Raw genomic sequence first — 21,035 nt, 5'->3', positions numbered from 1 at the left:
CTTCTTGAAACTAAAAAGATTGTGAATCTTGTTCACCACTATCCTAACAGCTAGTATAGCTGTTGGTACCTAGTAGTTGAGTAAACAGATGAACATATACATAAACTTTAAAAACTCTCCTATTACATTCTAGAATTGCAGAGGCCCATTGGGTGATAGCTGCACCTATGATAGCACCATTGTACTTCCTGTTTAGGTTGTAGTAATCAATGCTATAGAAGAAAGTCATAAATAATAAATGTCAGCAAGGACCAGGTAGGAAGCATACATGAATATAACCAGCTGGATGGGAATATAGTAAGCAAAAGAGTGGATTCTCTGAATAAAGGGAGAAGTCACTTATTAGCCATAGTTGATTGCCATGTGTAAATTAGAACTCAGTGTTGCTAGAGCTTCTGTTTTTTAAAATAATCAAGAAATCAAACTTATGTTAAATCCTCATTTTTGTGGCAGTGATTGGAAAATGTGCAGGTCAAATAAGACATGTCTGTAGTATAGATTCAATTCTTGAGACTCAGTTTATGACCATTCTAAAACAGTGTCATAAAAAGAGTGAGGTACTCACCAAACTAAGAAGCTCCTGTACAGCAAAATCCATCAACAAAATGAAAAGGCAATTATGGAATAGGAGAAAATACATGCAAAACATATATCTGATACGGGGTTAATATCCAAAATATATAAAGAACTCATACAACTCAATAGGAAAAAAACAAACAATCCAATTTAAAAATGGGCAAAAGATTTAAGTAGACATTTTTCCAAATGAGACAAATGGTCAACAGGTACATGAAAAAGTACTCAACATCATTAATGAACAGGGAAATGCATATCAAAACCACAATGAGATATCATCTCACACCTGTTAGAATGGTTATTATCAAAAAGACAAAGAATAATGAGTGTTGGTAAGGATATGGAGAAAAGGGAGCCCTTGTGCATTGTTGGTGGGAATGTAAATTGATGTAGCCACTATGGAAAACAGTATGGAGGTCCTTCAAAAAATTAAAAATAGAACTATCACATGTCCAGCAACTCTACTTCTGGGTATTTATCTGAAGAAAATAAAGTTAATATCTCAAAAAGATATCTGTACCTTCATATTCATTGCAGCCTAATTTACAATAGCTAAGAAATGGAAATAACCTAAGTGTCCACTGATGAATAAATACATACAGAAAATGATACACACACACACACACACACACACTGAAATATTACTCAGCCACAGAAAGAAGAAAATCTTGTTATTTGCGACAACATGGATGGATCTTGAGAACATTATGCTAAGTGAAATTAATTCAGACAGAGAATAACAAATACTGTATGATCTCACTTATATCTGGAATCTATAAAACAAAACAAAATTGTTTATAAAAACGTAACTCATAAATAGAGAACAAACTGGTGGTTGCCAGAGGTGGGGGTTTGGGGGTAGGTGAAATGAGTGATGGTGGTAAAACTACAAACTTCTGGTTATAAATAAGTCCTGGTGATGTAATGTACAGTACAGTTATTACAGTTTATTATTATTATACAGTACATTGTACAGTATTATACAGTATATTGTACAGTATTATCATTACAGATTATTACAGTTAACTGTTGTATGTTTGAAAACCGCTACAAGAGTAATCTTAAAAGTTCTTATCACAAAACAAAAAATTATAACTATGTATGGTGATGGATGTTTAAACTTATCGTGGTAATCATTTTGCAATATATACATATATCAAATCATTATGTTGTACGCCTAAAACTAATACAAAGTTATATGTCAATCATATCTCAATTATAAAAAAGAAAGAAGAAAGACACTAAAAATTTACCTTTTCTAGGTTTCTCTTTCATGTAGAGATGGATATCGAAGATGATAAGATGCAAACATGATTCAACATTTTTACTTTGCCTCAACTCTTTCACAATGGAATAAGGAATATGTTTTCATCTATGTGCACAGGTATACTCATTTGAATATTAATATATGACAGGGAAAATAATTATGAAGATACTGCTATGCACATACTGCTTTTGAAAACTTTCTCCTTCTGATTGTCTTTGCCTAGTCTGTTCCCTTCTATTATACGATATTGTTGATTCCTAAGGATTTTACTATCATCTCCCTATTTATAGTATTCATCTGTCCCTTTCTAACCTTCTTGCTAGTTCTCTTTGTATAACATGACAGCAAGCAGTTAAGAATTTTGGTAGAATTTGTGTGTGTGAGTGCACAAGGATGTGTACATGCATACATAGGCATGTAAACATGACTGGACAGACAAGCCAGAGAGCCTGTAATAGCAAGTAGAAGTGTTGCTGGAATCTTCTAAAATTGAGAAACACTCCACTATAGCACTATTTTTCTAGAGCACTACTTTTCTTTCACCCCACTACTCAGATGTCATTATACTAGAATACAATTCTGAATGAAAAACTCTCCTCATTTTGGATGTCAGACCTGATCTCATTTTCTCTCTCTGACTTCTTTATAAATTAAGTTCACCTGGGCTTCCAGAATAACATTTGGTCCAGTTATTTCTGATATGTCCAGACTTGCGCTACTATAAGGCATAAAATGATAGGTAATTTAAGCAAAGTAATTTATATCATTTTTAAAGGATCTGTAGAATATTTTTGAAAAATGGAAAGAAAAGCAACCTCAGAGCCATAGAGAATTGACATAAATTAAGTTTTTACACAGTTGGGCAAAAAATGCTCAGTGCTAAATTTTTACACTTAATTGGCTCACACAGGGCTGAGAATAGTTCATATTCCCACCAGTCAGAAAGGAAAAACCGAATAATACATGGGTCATCAGTATGACCCATGACTTTCTGAGTCATCAGTATGACTCAGAAAGTATCTCTTTAGAAGTGGGCATTAAATCATCCCTGGATTAAATGAGGGTCTGGACCCAACTAATAAAGTTTAAAAGTCTCAGCAAACTAGGATTAAAGGTGAATTTTTTCAACCTGATACAGGGGATCTATGTAAAACCTAGTTATCATCATACTTATGGTGAAAGACTAAATGCTATCTCATTCAGGTTGGAAACAAAGTGAAGATATTCTCTGTCACCACTCCTATTAAAAATTGTACTAGCCAGTGCTATAACACAAGAAAAAGAAATAATATGCATAAGATTAGGAAAGAACAAATAAATTGTCTTTATTCACAGGATGACATGATCATTTATGCAAAAAAAAAGTAAGAAATCGTCCAAAAAAAAAGGCTAGAACTAATAAGTGAAAGTAGTAAATCTGCAAGATGCAGGATCAATATACAAAAATCTATTTTATTTCTATATGCAAACAATGAGCAGTTGGAAATTGAAATTAAAGTACCATTTACAATAGCATCAAATTATGAAATTGAAATAAATTTGCCAAAATAAGAAAAAGACCAATACAAAAACTTTACTACTATGATAAATTAAAGAAGAGTGAACTAAAAGGAGAGTTATATTATGTTTATGGATTAGAAATTCAATATTGATAAAAATCAATTCTTCCTAAACTGATCTATAGATTTAATGCCATCTCAATTAAAATCTCACAGGCATTTTTGTAGAAACTGACAAAGCTGATTGCTTAAAATAAAATTTAAAAAAACACACTTGTTGACTTTTATTTCAGTTGAAATTTGAAGACTTTTAGAAATCATTTTATTTTATTCCTGAGATATGGCATCATTGAGTAGAAAGACCAGAAGATGAAGCCAAAAAATATTCTCTATTGTTGACTAATTATTTGACCTTAGATAGTTTAATTAACCCCTTGGTCTTCAATTTCCTTATCTATTGAAAACCAATACTTTATACCTCATACGTATTTGTAGTGATAAAATGAGAACAAACTTTGATCTTGAAAATCAAATATTTTGAACTCAAATTCTTGCAGGTGCTGAGAAAATATCATAAATGGAAAAGGCAGGCAGAATATAAAGTGTAGAGAACTGACATACTATCTAAGTGGGGGAAAAGATGGCAGTTATTGCTCAGCTTTGACCAATCATTGTCATGAAACCATCCCCATAGTGAAAACGAGATCCCTCCTTTGCCAGATCATCCAAATTCTCAAGAAAAGTAGAAATATGGATTTTAATATAACACACCCCATTCAAAAATGTTGGCAATCAATTAAAATGATTATACGTAGTATGGGCCAACAAAACATGTCTGTAGGCTGTGTTCAGTGAGTGAGAACCAATTTGTTTCTGCAATCATGAACTGTTGTACAAATGTTAGGTATTATTAATATAATGATAACAATATTCATAATGAAAGCTGTGCCAAACACATAAGTGGCTCTAAGCAATAGCAGAATATAACTGATAAAACATATGAATATTCACGGGGCGATCAATATCAAATGAGAGATTCACATTTGAGCCTGGAACAATGGATAATATTTTAAAGAAAATTAGACTGATTTTTAATTGCCAGGACATTTCCTGGTTGGACCTACAAGTTGTTGACTCTGATTTTCAATTAGTAAAGCAAATTCTAAAGAAAGCAACTATCATGGGACAGAAGGTGAGGGTGGTCTACCCTTGCTTAAGTAAACTACTCTACCAAAATAATCACATGTACATCCAGGCAGCTAACTTACATTGTCGAGGATTCAGAAAATCACTGACATCACCCAATTTCAACTCTTCTCTTTTTGTTTAAGTCCAGATAGCTCAGTATATAGTATCTCAATCACTGCATGAATATAATTTCTTTTCCATTAATTTTCAGTGCTCTTTCTATAATGGTGTCTAATTGATGGTTATATGTAAATTTTCTTCTCTCTCTTATGTTATTATAATCATTCAGTGGGATGATTCCCTCCTCATATTCTAGCCGCCAGAATTTTTTTGCATAATTCTTTTTTATAAGTGCAATGTGAGTACTGAATATATAAATTTGATCAATCTAGAATCCATCACTAAATTGAAGAAAATTAGTTAAATAAGTAAAATCTATTAATCCATTAATTCAGATAACCATTTAATAAGTAAAAAATGAGACTTTGCTTGTATAAAATAGTTGATTAACCCTTTTCTTCCTACAACTTCCTCATGAAGTAAAAAGAGGAGGAGAGTGAGAGAAAGGAGGGATAGGCAGAATGAAATTCAAATTTTTTCCAGCTTTCAAAAAATGAAACTGAAAAATAGCTCTTCAGTGAGCTGTATTTTACAGCAAGTAACTGGAATAGTTGAGGCTAGAACATAACCAAGCATACAGATTCAAAACGGAAGCTATAATCTCTTCCCGTATTTATCAGACTTATTACTGCATTGAAATGAAAATAGAATCACCAAAAGAAGATCATTGAACACAGTAAGAAACAACAGCTTTCTACTTCCACCAACTTGCAGGAAAGAGTCCTAGATTAAATCTGAACAACTTCAGGACTGAATTTCGACTCAAGAGCAGTAAGTAATCAGATAGCTACTGTTTTCTTACAAGAAAAAAAATCTGTCAAAAGATCCTTTTTACTGTAGTTGAGTATCATGTGCTAAGTCTCACCCATAAAGGAACATAGCACTAGCACTACTTGGGATCTCTCCTGGGAGACTGGATTGTGAATCCAAAAAGTTACAGAGAGAGAGAAAAAAAGATTATACTACTTGGAATTTCTACATGTGCCATTTCCCTAAGCCTCCCATCTGTAGATACGCAGTAAGCACCCTTACTCCTTGTTGTGTTTCCCTCTTCCCTTTGACCACTGGGGATTTATGAAGGCCAAAGTGGGGGGAATATAAATGAAAGAAATAAAGCAGAAGATGCCAAGAAATTTTGCTATCAAAGTTAAAATGAAAACTCTTCGGATATCAGAGGACCAAGAAGCAAGAGCAAGAGACTGGAAAAAAATAAAAGAGAACTCCAAAGATGCCCTGGTCATTGTACTCCAGTCAGTATGTATTGAGTGTTTGTTGATTATAGGATCTAATTCCATGAAAGAAGTGTCTTATCACTCAAATCCTTAAAAATATGTATAAAGCAGTGCAGACACAAAATAAGGAACCATTGTAATTGGTCTAGAAATGTTAAACTTTGGAAAGAATCATTTGAAGTCACATTATCTGGGCTCCTCATTTTTCAGGTGTGAAAACTGAGACTGCCTTGAAATAAAATGAATTACCTAAGGTAACACAGGTAATTAGCAGCTGAGCCAGGACTAAAAGCCTCATCTTCCGATGCCTGGACATATGTTCTGCTCCAGTGCTACTGCAACTGCAATGATTAGTGACTGTTTAGTAGCTGGGAGATAATACCAATAAAAATTTTAAAAATCAGATAAAGTAAAAATTAGCTTGAAGAAGAATATTGTTACTGAGGAATCAATTAACTAATGTTCTTGCTTCTTTAAAAACATTATATTTCAAATTCCAATAAAATCATGTATTTAGAAATACATGTGCCACAATTCTAATTAACGATAGGGCCTCTTAACATTTTGCTGCTTTCAGAGAAACACATTTTCCTCTGCTTCTCACAATGCAGAAGCTGCCTAGTCATTGTTTATATTTCTGGAGATAAAAAAGGAACCCAGTTGGCTAAGGTTGCCTTCTTTATTCTGCCTCTAGCTTTTCATCATTAACTTTCCCTCACATTGATCAATAACCCTTGAGTAATAAACAATCAAAAGTGTATCTTCTGGGGCTTCCCTGGTGGCGTAGTGGTTGAGAATCTGCCTGCCAATGCAGGGGACACGGGTTCGAGCCCTGGTATGGGAAGATCCCACATGCCGCGGAGCAACTAGGCCCGTGAGCCACAACTACTGAGCTTGCGCGTCTGGAGCCTGTGCTCCGCAACAAGAGAGGCCGCGATAGTGAGAGGCCCGCGCACCGCCATGAAGAGTGGCCCCCGCTCGCCTGGAGAAAGCCCTCGTACAGAAACGAAAACCCAACACAGCCAAAATAAAAATAAATAAATAAACAAATGTGCGGTTAAAAAAAAAAAAGAAAAAAACCCAAAGCCAAAAAAACTATATTAAGATGTATTAAAAAAAAAAAAAGTGTATCTTCTGTAAATGAGTTACTCAAGAAAGCTAAGGTTTTGATTAAATGGTTTTACATATAATACTTCATGAGGACTTGGCTCCAACTAGTCTTTATTGAGGGTGTAACAGATGCCAGGCACTGTGTTAGCTGCTTTTATATCTATTAGCTCATTTTCCTTTCTGAGCTTCTGAGCACACTCTGCACATATATTTTGGTGGACTATAAACCATAATTATGAGTTCTTCCTCTTAATATACTTTACTGGTCTCTTTCAATCCCTTTCTATCTCAAGTTCCCCAGTATAATGGATCTGTAGTTCCCTTAATTCTTCATTTTGTTTGGCAAATAGTTTGTTTGAAAAGGTATAAAATGCAGAGAGGCATATATAAACAAATGGTATAAACAGAAAAAGATAGAAGTTTGAGACTCAGCCTTATGTTTTACCAGTTATGGGGCCTTGGGAGAACCACTTCACATCTTTAGGGCTTAGTTTTCTTATCTATAAAATTGACCTAACAACTTCTCTTCCTGTATTATAGGCAGATTGTGAAGCACTAATGTGATGATGATAATGACCCATTATTCAAAGGCAAAATATAAAATTTTCTCACTAAGAAGAAGACATGAATTTAATTACCATCAAGAGTTTTTTTTTAAGTTCAGAAAACTCAATATACGTTTTATATCAGACATCATGATTTGATCAATTTTGGGCCCTTACTGTTGAAATTGAATCTTATCACTAAATTTCACTTCTTTGTCATGAACAATCCTGAAACTTAATTCTGTTGTGCAAAACAGTTTTGCAATGACCTAATTTTTAAAGTAAATACTGTTCAGAATTACCAGGAAAGCATGCTGTCCTACAAAACACTTTATGGGGCAAAGAAGCACACTCAGAGCTGGACCATCACCTTCCACTTTTTTCCATGACCTTAAAAAAATTACACACTTGAAAACTAATAATCACATTCTTCTTGCTCATAGGAGAACGTGTCCAGCTGAATACAAGCTCAGGCATGTTGAATTGGGTTCTTTGAGAACACATTACAACATTCTCATACTTAAATGTAAATTCTGTATTTTATATATATAGACTATTTAACCATCATTTTACCATCATTGACCTGTACTATACCTCAAAAAAAGTGTGATAAAACCTGAGGAAAGACTTCAACAGGGAATCAATAAAGATAAATTATTTTTCCTGGTTGCAATGATTTCTTCTCATAGACTAAGTCATAGCCTTTAGCTTTTCCTTATATGAAATATTCACTTCTACTCTGTATTAATTAGGGTAGCCTATTTGCTATAATAAATAGACTCCAAAATGTGTAATGACTCAAATACAATAGAGGTTTTTAAAAAACTTATGCTCACATAAAAGAACCTGCCTGGTAAACACCTCGGTGGGATTGTCCTTTTTCACACAGCTATTGGGTTAACCAGACTGACAAGCCTCTGCTATCATCAACACATGGTTTTCAAGGCCATGCTGGGATCATCTCCATATCAGCTAGGTGGAGAGAGGAAAGAATATGAGTGAACACATATAGAAGGTTTTTACGGACCAAGCCTGGGAGTTGAACCTATCACTTCTACTTACATTTTATTGACTAGAACTCAGTCATATAGCCACATATAATTGCAAGGGAGCCTAGGAAATACATGCTAGCTGTGTTCCCAGGAAGAAGAAAACATGAATTTAATGAGCATACAGCACACAGTCACATCTCCTGAATACTTAAATGGACGTTATCTTGATTTTTGATAAATAGGTTAAAGCCATTTTACACTCCAGTGCTATATGTCATTCAATAAATATTTATTAAACATCCACTGTATATCTTTTCTATATAGGTAATGATTTTGTGTGTAGATGCGTACTCTAGACTCAATGGAGAAGAATCAAGCCCAACAAGCCAAACTTAGAGAACTCAGAGCAACAAAAATTGATGTTTCCACACTGATTTTATGTTTTTTGACCAAAAGTACTTCTCAAAACTCCAGGCTATAAATAATGAGAATGTTTTCTATGGGGTGTTTATTCTATCAAAACTTGCATGATCTCTTATAATGAAATCTTCATATTCTTGATTATGAGCTCAGCCAGGACAGTTTGAAGGAGCAAAGTGCTTTCATGTGATGGAGAAGAGAGAGAAAATGAGGTCATCATACTTGGTTGATGCAGGAATTCTTTCTTCAGTTTGGAATAAAGCAGCATATTTCAAATGAACACAGTAAGGGTTATATGTGTTCCAAAGAAGTAAAAGTTTCAAGAAATATCCTTATCATTTGTGAATCACTGATACTTTCTATTCTACTCATTAAATTAAAAAAACAAAAACAAAAAAAAAAAACACCAGCCACAATTTTACAACCAATGAGTCACAACTAAAGATTAAAAAAACCATGGTGGAAAGAATAGAGCAAGGGCTTTGGATCTGTATGGAGTTAAACTCTTATCCCTGGGGCAAGTTAATGCGTTTTTAGCTTTAGATTTTTTTCATTTATATGATGATCCTACTCTTTATTGGGTGATATTATGAATTAAATGACCACTAATTTGTAATGTGATTGGCACATGTAACATATTCATTAAGTGTTTGTCTCCCAATAAATTTTAGACTCTTCTTATTCTCCCCCTCTTCAAATTTTCCCTCTGTTTCCATACTTTCTTACTGTGTTAATAACATGGTAAACTAGAATTGGAAAAAAAGGGTTATCACTGAGATCTAAAAACTAGATACTACAATTGGGCTTGTCAGGATAATTGTGGCAATTCCTATCTCAACTGTCTTGGTAGTTTTTTTCCTTTGAACTTCAAGTGTTTTTTTTGTTTTTTTTTTTACTGAGCACTGAAAATCTTAAGTGAAATAGAGAATATGTTCAGTATCATAGTAGTCATTGGTACTGTTCACTTATATTTCAGGTTGTCTTCCATCCAGGTATACGGTAGGGGTTACACTCCCTCCCCACCCTCCTTGAAGCGGAATATGAGTAGAGGCGACATGTGCTACTTCCCAGTGGAAGTCTTTGAAACCAAAAACAATTTTCCCTTTCCTTCACATTATCACAGTGATCAGCAGTGTTCCACATGTGGAGACTCCAGCTCCTCTCTGAGAACAACTAGGAGGAGAGCCCCCTACTGACTGTAAATGGGCATACAACATGAGCTAGAAACAAATTTTTTCTAAGACACTGAGAATTGGAGGTTATTACCAAAGCATAGCCTCGTGTATTTTGACTGATTAAAACAATTTTCCCTTATTTATATAAGTAATTATATTAATTTTCTTGGGTTGCCATAAGAAAGTACCATAGGCTGGGTGGCACAAACAACAGAATTTTATTTTCTCACAGACCTGGAGACTAGAAGTCCAAGATCAAGGTGTTGGCAAGGTTGGTTTCTTCTGAGATCTCTCTCCTTGGCTTGTAAAGGGCCATCTTTTCCCTGTGTCTTCACATGGTCTTCCCTTTGTACTTGTATGCCTTCTAATCTCTTATAAGGACACCAGTCATTTTGGATAGGGATTGACCTATCCTATTGACCTCATTTTAATTAAATTGCCTTATATCTAAATACAGTTACATTCTGAGGTACTAGGGGTTAGGATTTCAACATATGAATTTTGAGGGAAACATCAATGACCATAACGGTAATATTTATTCACCTAGCCTAAGGTGCATTATTTTATATCACTTACCTTAAGGCTAAGCAGAAATGTAAACTTTCATTGTAACCTCGATTTTGACCAGAGGCTAGAAATTAACTTGAGATGATACCCCATGAATATCTAAACCAATTTAACTTACTATCAGTTTTGGGTCACAAAGACATAAGCATTTATTTCTACTTTTCATAGACCATCAATATCTAATAGTTGCATTCATATAGATCCAAAACAACCATAAAAATATGAATAATTGATCAAATAAAGAATTTTTTTTCATTTCATTTAATAGAATGTAACCTCTAGGAAAGTAAGGACTTCATATGTTATTTTAAATTTATAATTAAATAATAATATAATTAATAATTATAATAATTATTATAATAATTATCAATTATCAATTGAATAATATCAATTGATAATTGAATTATAATTATTATTAATTATTCCTATTCAATCATATGTTTCATCTCATTAGCAAAGCAAACCTAAAATTTAACGTCCTTGACGGAATGGCATTTTGACTGGGCACTCTTTATTTTAGTAGCTTATGATTTTTCACTTTTAGTAGCAGAGGAAAGAATCAATTTGTCAAGGATAAAATGTTAAAACTGAAAACACTACAGTTGTTACAGAGGAGCAAGCCAGCAGCTGATTTAGCCATCATCTAAAAAGCAGCAACATCCTGGCCATGGAATTCAGATCATCTAGTGAGAAAGTCCTGACTTGTCCTGGAAATCAGTGGTGAGTGTGATGAATGTTGTGACTTTGCCTAAATAGGAAACCCTGTGAAGAGGGAAGGATAGAGTAGGCCTGGGGGACACTGTGGATTTAGAGTCACAAATAAATTGACAACAGTACTTTGATCTTTTTATTCCTTGGCCAGTACAGAGAAAGGTCTAGGTAAAAGGTCAAAGCTAGGTAAATCAGGAACAGATACTTCTCTTCTTAAATTTGAAATCCCGTGGATAGGGGGAAAGCAGCTAACTGGAGTGAAATGCACACTAGAGCATCAGAATATGAATTTGACAATGTGACTTCACTAAGCCTTATACCATTTTTAAACTTTCTTATTAAAAAAGAATATTTTAATTCATGCAAATGGCTTCAACTGTATCTTATATCTGTGTCTTTTATATTGGTGATAAAGAGGGCCTGGTCTTTTATTAAGGGTTGAACATGGAGTATCTCATTTAACTCTCATAACTACTTTCTGGTGTAAAACTATTATTAGCCCCACTGTGTCAATAAGGCACAGAGATGATAAGTAATTTATCCAATTTTACTTTGGATAAATTTTTTAGAGTAAATTTATATTATAAGTAAAATTTATTTGGAGTAAATAAATTAGACTCCAAAGTCAACACTTTGCTGCTTTCATAGGAAAAATGGGATACAGACCGTGTATGAATTTTTATGGAACCCATGAAATAAATATTAGAACAAATGCATTTTATTAGTGCTCTGAGCATCTTCAAAGAGGCAACAACATAATTGGTTATAACCACCAAGGAATTTGAAATTTACCCTTCTGATGTCTTTTAAATATGTTGAGGAGACCCAAACCCTGAAAATGATGGTATTTGTCTTAGAACATCATAAAATAGTGACGTAAACAAAGGATGTCACTTGAAGTAAGAAAAATTTTACTCTCAGAAAATATATTTGCATTCTGTGTGTAGATCTGTTCCTGTCAGTAGGACTGACAGTAGATATATGTTATGGGTTGGATGTTTGTGTGCCTTCAAAATTCATATGTTGAAGGTCTAACCCCCAGTGTGGCTGCATTTGAAGGCGAGGCCTCTGAGGAAGTAATTAAGGTTACATGGGGTCATAAGTGTGGAGTCCTGATCCGATGGGGTTAGTGTCCTCTGAAGAAGAGGTATCAGAGAGTTCAAAGGAACGGCCATGTGAGGACAAAGCAGCCATCCTCAAGACAGAAAGACAGCTCTTATCATAAACTGAACCCTGCTGGAACCTTGATTTTGGATTTTTCAGCCTCCATCATTGAGAGAAAATGAATTTCTGTTGTTTAAGCCACGCAGTTTGTGGTATTTTATTATGATAGCCTGAGCAGACTAACACAATAAAATGTTTGGAGAAATCACATTTTCAAGCTTTTACTTTAATATTTTTGTGTTAGTCATTCCTTTTGCCCTCTGCTAGCAGCAGACAAGTAGTAGCAGGTCTCAAAGATTTAAGAAAATCAGATACCAAATAAACAATACTCTGTATTGATTCATTTTTCTATAATTCTGGGAAAGAACATCATGTTTTATTTCAAGTCAATAAGCTTGTTCAGTTCCTGGAATACCACTATCTTTCAGGGGATAACCAGGAGCCACTGGACAGATGAGAAATGTCCTAAGCTTTGTCAGTTTGAGAATATCTTTTTGTATGAAAGCTTTTGTGTTTTTATATTGTTGTTTATTTTGAAAACAATTTTATAACTAATGAATATTTACTGGAAATTTCCAAGGAATAAAGGCACCCATAGTACCACTACCCAGACATTCTGGTAACACTGGAGGAATTATAGTCTAAAGATACACATCCTGCTTATATTATCCTCCTTTATAGAGATACTTCAGAGCATGGGTTTAGAGGATCGAACCTGTGTCAGGCTTTGTCACAAACTCCTCGTGAACTCAAGGAAAGTCTGTTCTTCCTGGTCTCAGAGAAATACCAGTAATCTATGTTAACTATCAATTTCCAGGACTTTTCATATGAATGTATTTTTACATGATATTAGAGCCTGATCCTTCTCAAAGAGGGAATAACATAAACATCAATGTAATCATCAGTGACAGGCAGCCCCTAGGGTAGGTGGAACAGTATGATTTGTGCAGAACGCAACTTCTTAGTAGGTCCAAAAAAAAAAAAAAACAAACCAGAAATACTGGAAATTTTACAGAGCTGGACTTCTAACTCACAGTCAGTAAGTTATTCAGCATATATTTAGCACCAACTGTGTAAACATAGCAACCATAATCTTACTTGGTGCTATTAATGGAAGTGGGAGAAAAGGAAAAACAGAGAATCTAGTTTACTGTCTAACCCACTATTCCTTATATATTTTCTTATATTTACTCCTATATTAAATATCTTAGGAGTTGAAGATCAGCTCTAATTCTCTCCATTCCTCAGAGTCTTGGAATCACACACACAAAATAAATAAAGTATGAGATGGAAGGAGGCTGCTCTTCACTATACACACAAGTCTAGAAGTCTAGGGCTAATGCTATAACATATGGCAAACTCAAGGGCATAATTCTTCAGGTTTACTTATGGGCATTACTAAATAATAAAACCTAGTTTTTTCTTTGTAAGGCTACATTTAAGGTATTTTTTAAAGGAGGGTTAACAAAGCCTTAAGGAGTGCACTGTACCTGGCATGCTATGACAGAAAAACTGTTGTAACGCTACCAGCAGCTCCTATTCTCCAGGTATTACAGACCACAAAGAACATGCTACATTATGGTTTCAAACTCAATATAAAATCATAAAAGAACCAGCTTCAGACTACTGTTTCATCATTATTCTCTCACTAGGCTCTAGTGAGAGAATAATGGGCAAGTTGCTTAATATCTCTTAAGTGTCTGTTTCCTTATTGTAAAATGAGCATAATAATGTCTTTCTCCATATTGCTATAAGAATGAGATGAAAGAACATTTGTGGGTATATCGTTCAATGTCCATCAGGAAAACAGAAACCATTCTAGAGATATCAAACAGAGAGGGCTTTAATGCAGGGAGTTGATTACAATGACTTAAAAAGGGTTGTAAATGTAAAAGGGACAGAGGTCGACTGTGCTGCGATAGGAAAGCTGCTATCACCACTGCTGCCACCTTCTGCCACTGTTATAACTGAACAGGAACCCAGGAGTCCACACTCCATTAAGGAGCCCACACACAATCTCACTGCTGCTGCAAAAATCACCGCTACTTCTGCTGTCAGAACTGCTCTGCCACCACTTAGTGAGAATCCAGGTACTTAGATCACCACTGAGGATCTGGCTCTCCCATTGCTCCTCCTGTCCAAAATGCCTCCAAAAGCAGTGGGGGGGGGGGGGGGGAATGGCTTCCTCCTTCCTTTTGCCTTACCAATCTTCTACCAAGACATCATGCAGAACCATCTGTAAACCAGGTCTCAGTTTTTCTTCTTCTACCAATTGACCAGAGGAAGCAAGTCAGGAGCTGTTTCTCAAAGGGACAGCACTTGCTTGCAGAAGAGGCCATGGCTTTGCTCCAAACTCCATGAAATGTTAGGTGTGGATTGAGGGAAGATAGCAATAAAGCAGAAATAGGAGTTATACAAGTCTGAGCCACTGGTCATGCAATTTACTTGTATTTTTAGGATCTTGTCAAGGCTAATCTCATATACCCTGCTTCTAATTAATGGCAGAAGAGTGCTGCCTTATATACCCCTGTCTAGAGCCTGGTGAATCAGATAATACCCAGTTTATAGTGGGCAGTTCAGATACTCAAGGATCAAGCATTGGTTTTTACCCGGGCTCAAAAGAAAATCGGGAACCGTTTTTAGAGATGGTGGTTGTTTGTAGAAGGTGGCATAGCTTTCCCCATAAACCCTCAGGATCTGCCCTAGAAGTCCCTACTGGAGCATGTCAGAACCTCCATAGAGCATCCCAATCTGTGATAGACATTTGGACAGCCATTGAATCTTCTGTCATAAAACCCAAGTGGAAGAGCCTTGAGCGCCACTATTTTGGTAGCCTTGCAAAGTTACTCAGTAAATACTCAAAACAGCACACTGCAATGTGGTATTATTTACCTCAACAATGCAAAGATGAACACAAAGCATTGCACCTCTTTCATAGTGGTGAATAGTGCAAGATGCAGCAACTTGTCTTTTTTATTATGTAAAAGATGCCCCAGAAGATTAGACTCCTCAACTCCACCAAGGTGCCAGACTCTTGAGTTTTTATGTGGCTTATCCCCTACCTTCTCACACACATGTGATCTTCAAAGGCTGTGATTCTCAAACTTTAGCACTCATCAGAACTACCCTCAGGGCTTGTTAAAACACAGATTGATCCACCTACTGATTCAGTATGTTTGGGGTGGGTCTGAGGCTGAAGAATTTTTATAACATCCCCAGGTGGTGTTGATACTGCTGGCCCAAGGTCACACTTTGTGAACCACTTTCTTAAGTCACTGCTTCCTGATCACCAGGATGGATCAGCTTGTTATGATCTATTCAATGGATCTTCACTATGTTCCAAAGAATGTTGAGATAATCAAGGTCTCTGTAGACTAGATTACGATCAAGAGAACGAACAATTAACAAAGTCCTAAGTGAAGATGTATTTTTGTTCTTGCCAGATAGAAGCAAAATGTTCTTTGTAAATTGTATAGAAAAGAAAAAAAATTGCCAGATCAATAACTATATACCATGTGCAAAAAGTTATATTGTTTTGCTCCACAACTTATATTTATAATTTATAATTATTTATAACCTAATTACTAAACAAAACCCTACATTCTCCAAGATCCACCTATATTTTTCACAAAAGACAATATTAATTAGGTCGGTGACAAGGATGAATACTTATGAATTTTAAAAATTTTTGATAGTGACATTAATCTCTGTGATTCCTCCCATGAATGAGATATTGCTTTCAGTTTGTATTTTTGTAGGGATGAGAAGTTTCAAGGGCTTCCACTTGGTCCTGCCTACAATAATAGCCCTCAATCCACAGTTCATGAGTCCATGGTGGGGATTCTATCTATTGCCAAAAATGTCATTTCAACTTGTATTTGAGAGCTGTGAAATCACAACAACATGGGTCCACGGACCTATTAAACCCACTGTGACATGTAGTAAAACCAAAACTCCATACACTTTTAGTTGGATTAAAATGATATTTGACATCATCAGAGAATAGCAATTCAGAAATATTGATTTATGATGTTCTAAATAGAGTCTAATTAGAGTCTAATACCCAGACTCTAATAAAAGTCTGGGTATTCCCCTTTCCTCAAGTACATAGCCATCCTGGTAGATAGATTCAGATCCCTCTGGGAAAGGATTTGAAGAGGATTACAGTATTTACTTATTACAGTGTCCTAGGGGCCTTCTTCAAAGATACATAACTGTCCCTTCATTTAGGTGGGCCTGGGTCTTTGAACTGCCTCATGTCTGGAAACTGGATGAGAGAATACGACTGTCTTTTGTGCAGATTTGAACCAGCCTTTTCTCCCTAGTCTTAGGGTTTCACTAATTATAAGATAAGCTTCCAATATATTTTACACTCAAAGACTTTGTAAAAAATTAGCTATTGCTAAGAAACTTTGCAAGCTGAAACTGATTGTCACTGTAGCCCCAACTGAAAATATATCTAAAACTAAACACTGCTATATGGCCTCTGCCTTGGCCTTTTGGGATCTCATCGATACTACTGAACAAGAGGGTCCATTATATTCAGTCCTTCTTGGGGTACCCATTGAAAAGCCATTTCTCTACATATTCTCTAGTTCTTTTTTTTTCCAATATAAGCTGGCAAAATGTTATCATTCTTTTAATGTGAATCCCTTGGAACATTCTGGAACTTCTTCTAATTATGAGTCTAGAGGCAGATGGGTGTGAAAGAGAAAGAGAAAGCCCGTGCACAGCAATGAAGACCCAACACAGCCAAAAATTTTTTTAAAAATTAAAAAAATATTTTAAGCAAATGAAAATTAAAAAACAACCTATCAAAATTGTAGGATGCAGTGGAAACAGTGCTTAGACGCAAACTGATAATACTGGATACATGCATTAGGAAAGATGAAAGATTTAAAATGAATAATCTAAGTTTTCACCTTCAGAAACTAGAAAAAGAAGAAAATTTAATCTTAGAGAAGCAGAAGAAAAGAAATCATAAAAATAAGAATAGAAATCAATGAAATTCAAAACAGGAAAGCAACAGAAAATCAATAAAACCAAAAGCTGTTTTTTGAAAAACAATCAATAAAAATGATAAACCTGTAGACAGGTTAACCAAGAAAAAGAGAACACAGAATGCAAATGCCAATATCAGAAATTAGAGTGGGGTCATCACTACTAATTTCATGGACATTCATGGATAATATGCACTTTAAATAAACATGATTATATTTGTCAATTATTCCACAATAAAGTTTTTTTTAAAAGATAGTAAAGGAATACTGTGAACAACTCTATGATACAAATTTGATAACAAGTGAAATGGACCAGTTCCTCGAAAGACACAAATTACCAAATTCACACAGGGAGAAATAGACTATCTGATTAGGCCTATATCTGTTAAAGGAATTGAATCAATAATTAATAAAATTCCAGAAAAAGAAAACATCAGACCCAGATGGTCTCACTGACAAATTCTACCAAAATTTTAAGGAAGAAATAGCATTAATTCTCCACAATCTCTTCCAGAAAGCAGAAGAAAAGAAAATATTTCCTAACCTATTCTATGAGGCCATCATTATTCTAATGTGAAACTAAACTGTTAGTGACTAAATTTGCCACTCCTCCAAGGAGATTTTTAATTTAAAAATAAAGATTAGACCTCTACTAGTATGACTATCACTCTTTGTAGTATCTAGATGCCTTTGGACCTTCTTAATGTCACAAAGGTGACTCTGGGCAAAAAACTGACCTTTGAGCTATGGAAACTATGAAGAATCTTAAGTCATACAGGACAGAGCTGATGAAATTCATTTCTTGAGTTTTCATTTGTTTACAAGTTTGAAAACCCTTGGCAAATTCTTGATAACATTAGAGGTATCTAGCCTTCATGTCAACAAAGCCAAAATCTAACAATAGCCTGAACACACTGGTCTTGCTCTGACTTCAGCCCTGTCATATGCCCTTGACCTCCACATCCTGGGAACTTCCTGTGTGTGGTCTGGCCTGCACCCTCTCCCCTGTTCCTCCTTCCCTGGTTTCCCCTCAGATCTCAGTAGTCCTGGTTCTTCTCTTTCTCCCTACTTCTCCTGCCACCCATGGTCCTGGCACAGAGCACATCATCCAGATGTGTTGTCTTCCCCATTTCAAACATCCAGATATCTGGATACCATACAATGAACTGAATTTTTCATTTTCCTTCCAAGGGGTGGTAGCCTGTGATCCAGACAGAGTCTCTGTTTTGTCTGATTCAGCTCTGGAATTGTCAAACTATCTATAAAGAAGAATAAAACAGACATGAGGGTGAGGGAATCCAGTGGGTTTAAAGAGATCATCCTAATCTTGACCTTTGCAGTCAATGTTACTGTGGTAAGAAACATGTGCAAAATCTGTATCTCCATACTAACATGTCTTTTGTTTAGAAACTCAGCTTTGAGGGGGTGAGGTCAGGGAACAGTCAGGGAATTGTTTCTCCTTGTAATATGCTAAGAACTTCTATCCCAGAGAGGGGTAGGAAGATAAACTTCCTCTTTAAAAGCTATTAAACATATCCCTGGAAAAAGCAGAAACTTGGACTGAATGAGACAATGCAATGGAATTCCATATTCTTTGATGACTGGGAAAATACCAATTCTGAATATAGGCAGTGGGTCACGTTGTTTCCATTTGACTCTTCCAAAGATGCCACCACCATACTCGGGAATTGGGAACTGGAAATGAGAATTTAGAAAAATATGATCTGGAAATTACAAATAAGAAATTATTCACAAATTGAAAATAAATAATCCTAAGAAATATATGCAAGCTTTATGAACATTAGCTTAATTCAATTCCTTGATATTTATTAAATATCAACAATACAATGACCAAAATTTCTTATCTCAGTTCTTCCTCCAAAAATCAATTAATACATAACCCTACAAACAACAAACCCACAAAGCACTAAAACAATTCTTGATATGAAATTTACAGAGATTTTTGGTTTTTCCAACCAGAGCTTCCAGGGAAAGGCTTCTAATTTAATTCTAGAGCAATTATTTATTGTTTTTAACTATGAGATAATCAAATATTGTCTTATGTATGTAGATATTGCTTCTAGGTGATTTTATCCTTAACATTACAAAGCAATGACTACAAGCTAAATCCAAAACCTTTGACATTTGTGTTTAAGGTAAGGACAGCCGACATGCACCATTTCAAGTATGATTCACTATAAATAAAGATCATGATGCCCAGAAATTGGAGGCAACTACGAAGTCCCTGAACTACATAGTTTTTCTGTTTTTTTTAAATTTTGTTATTTTTTTATTATGCTAAAAAACACACAACAAAAATTTACTCTCCAAACAATTTTTAAGTGTACGTTACTGTCTTAACTATGCACATTGTGGTATAGCAGATCTCTAGAACTTTTTCACCTTGCATGACTGAAACTATCCCATTGAACAACTTCCTGTTTCCCCCTCCCCCCAGGCCCTGGCAACCACCATTCTTCTTTCTGCTTCCATGAGTTTGATTACTTTAGATCCATCATACAAGTGGACATAGGTCTCTTTTTGTAATTTCTTACTATGTCATGATGACCAATATTTAACACATACTCATTATGGTATAGTTTTATCATACAGTTGTAGTGGGCATGATGGACTGTTTTGCTCAACTTTATTTCTTGTTAGTTGTGTCTTCTTGGACTATAGACAGTGGAAAACTAAAATTAAGATTTCCCACACCCACAGCTGAGTTCTAGTTGTGATATTGCTTCTGCCGCTTAGATCCATTCATGTAAGATTTGGAAGCAGAAGTGAGACAGGGACTGTGTTTCCAGCAAGCAAAGACACTGCAGACTTAGATTTTTCTGCAATGGCAAAGCAGGGTCCAGTCATTTTCTTTGTGGGTGTTGAAAGGCAGTGTGGTAGTACCGGTGGCAACTGGAATCCATGTTCCAGCATCCAGTTACCAACTTTGTTGTGGTCAAGAGGCAGTTGGAGCTTCCTGATCCTGATTGCGACTACAGCAGACTGTTCTTGAATTCACCAGTTCTAGTGGTCCCTCCTGACCCTCCAAATTCCTGACTCCACGGTCAGGACAGCTGTTTCACTGGCAGTTTAGTTTAGCTATTTTATTCTAGGAGTCTTTCACAGAGACGCAGCCTCATGTACATTCCTTCAACTTTTGCCATAATTTTTAAAGCATCTAATTCTTTGTAGCAAACCACTTTTCACTTCAAATTACCAAAGTGTTCCTCATTCCTCCAACTGGCCCTTGGCCGATTCACCAACTAGAGGGTGATAGCATGTTTTAACTAGATTCCAGCTTTAAAGCCCCTCCCTCTGCCCTCAGTTTATTAGATACTTTTGGCTTTAATTAAAGCCAAGTAGAGACGGAAACTCAAGACCAGTCATTTTAATGCTAGTCTTTCCAATTGCTCTGATTACATTACTGCAACAAGATGATCAACTAGCATTTCAATATTTCTTCATTATA

This window comes from Eschrichtius robustus, chromosome 3, assembly GCF_028021215.1.
Source record: "Eschrichtius robustus isolate mEscRob2 chromosome 3, mEscRob2.pri, whole genome shotgun sequence".
Taxonomy (NCBI): domain Eukaryota; kingdom Metazoa; phylum Chordata; class Mammalia; order Artiodactyla; family Eschrichtiidae; genus Eschrichtius; species Eschrichtius robustus.
Note: the sequence above shows the minus strand (reverse complement) of the source record.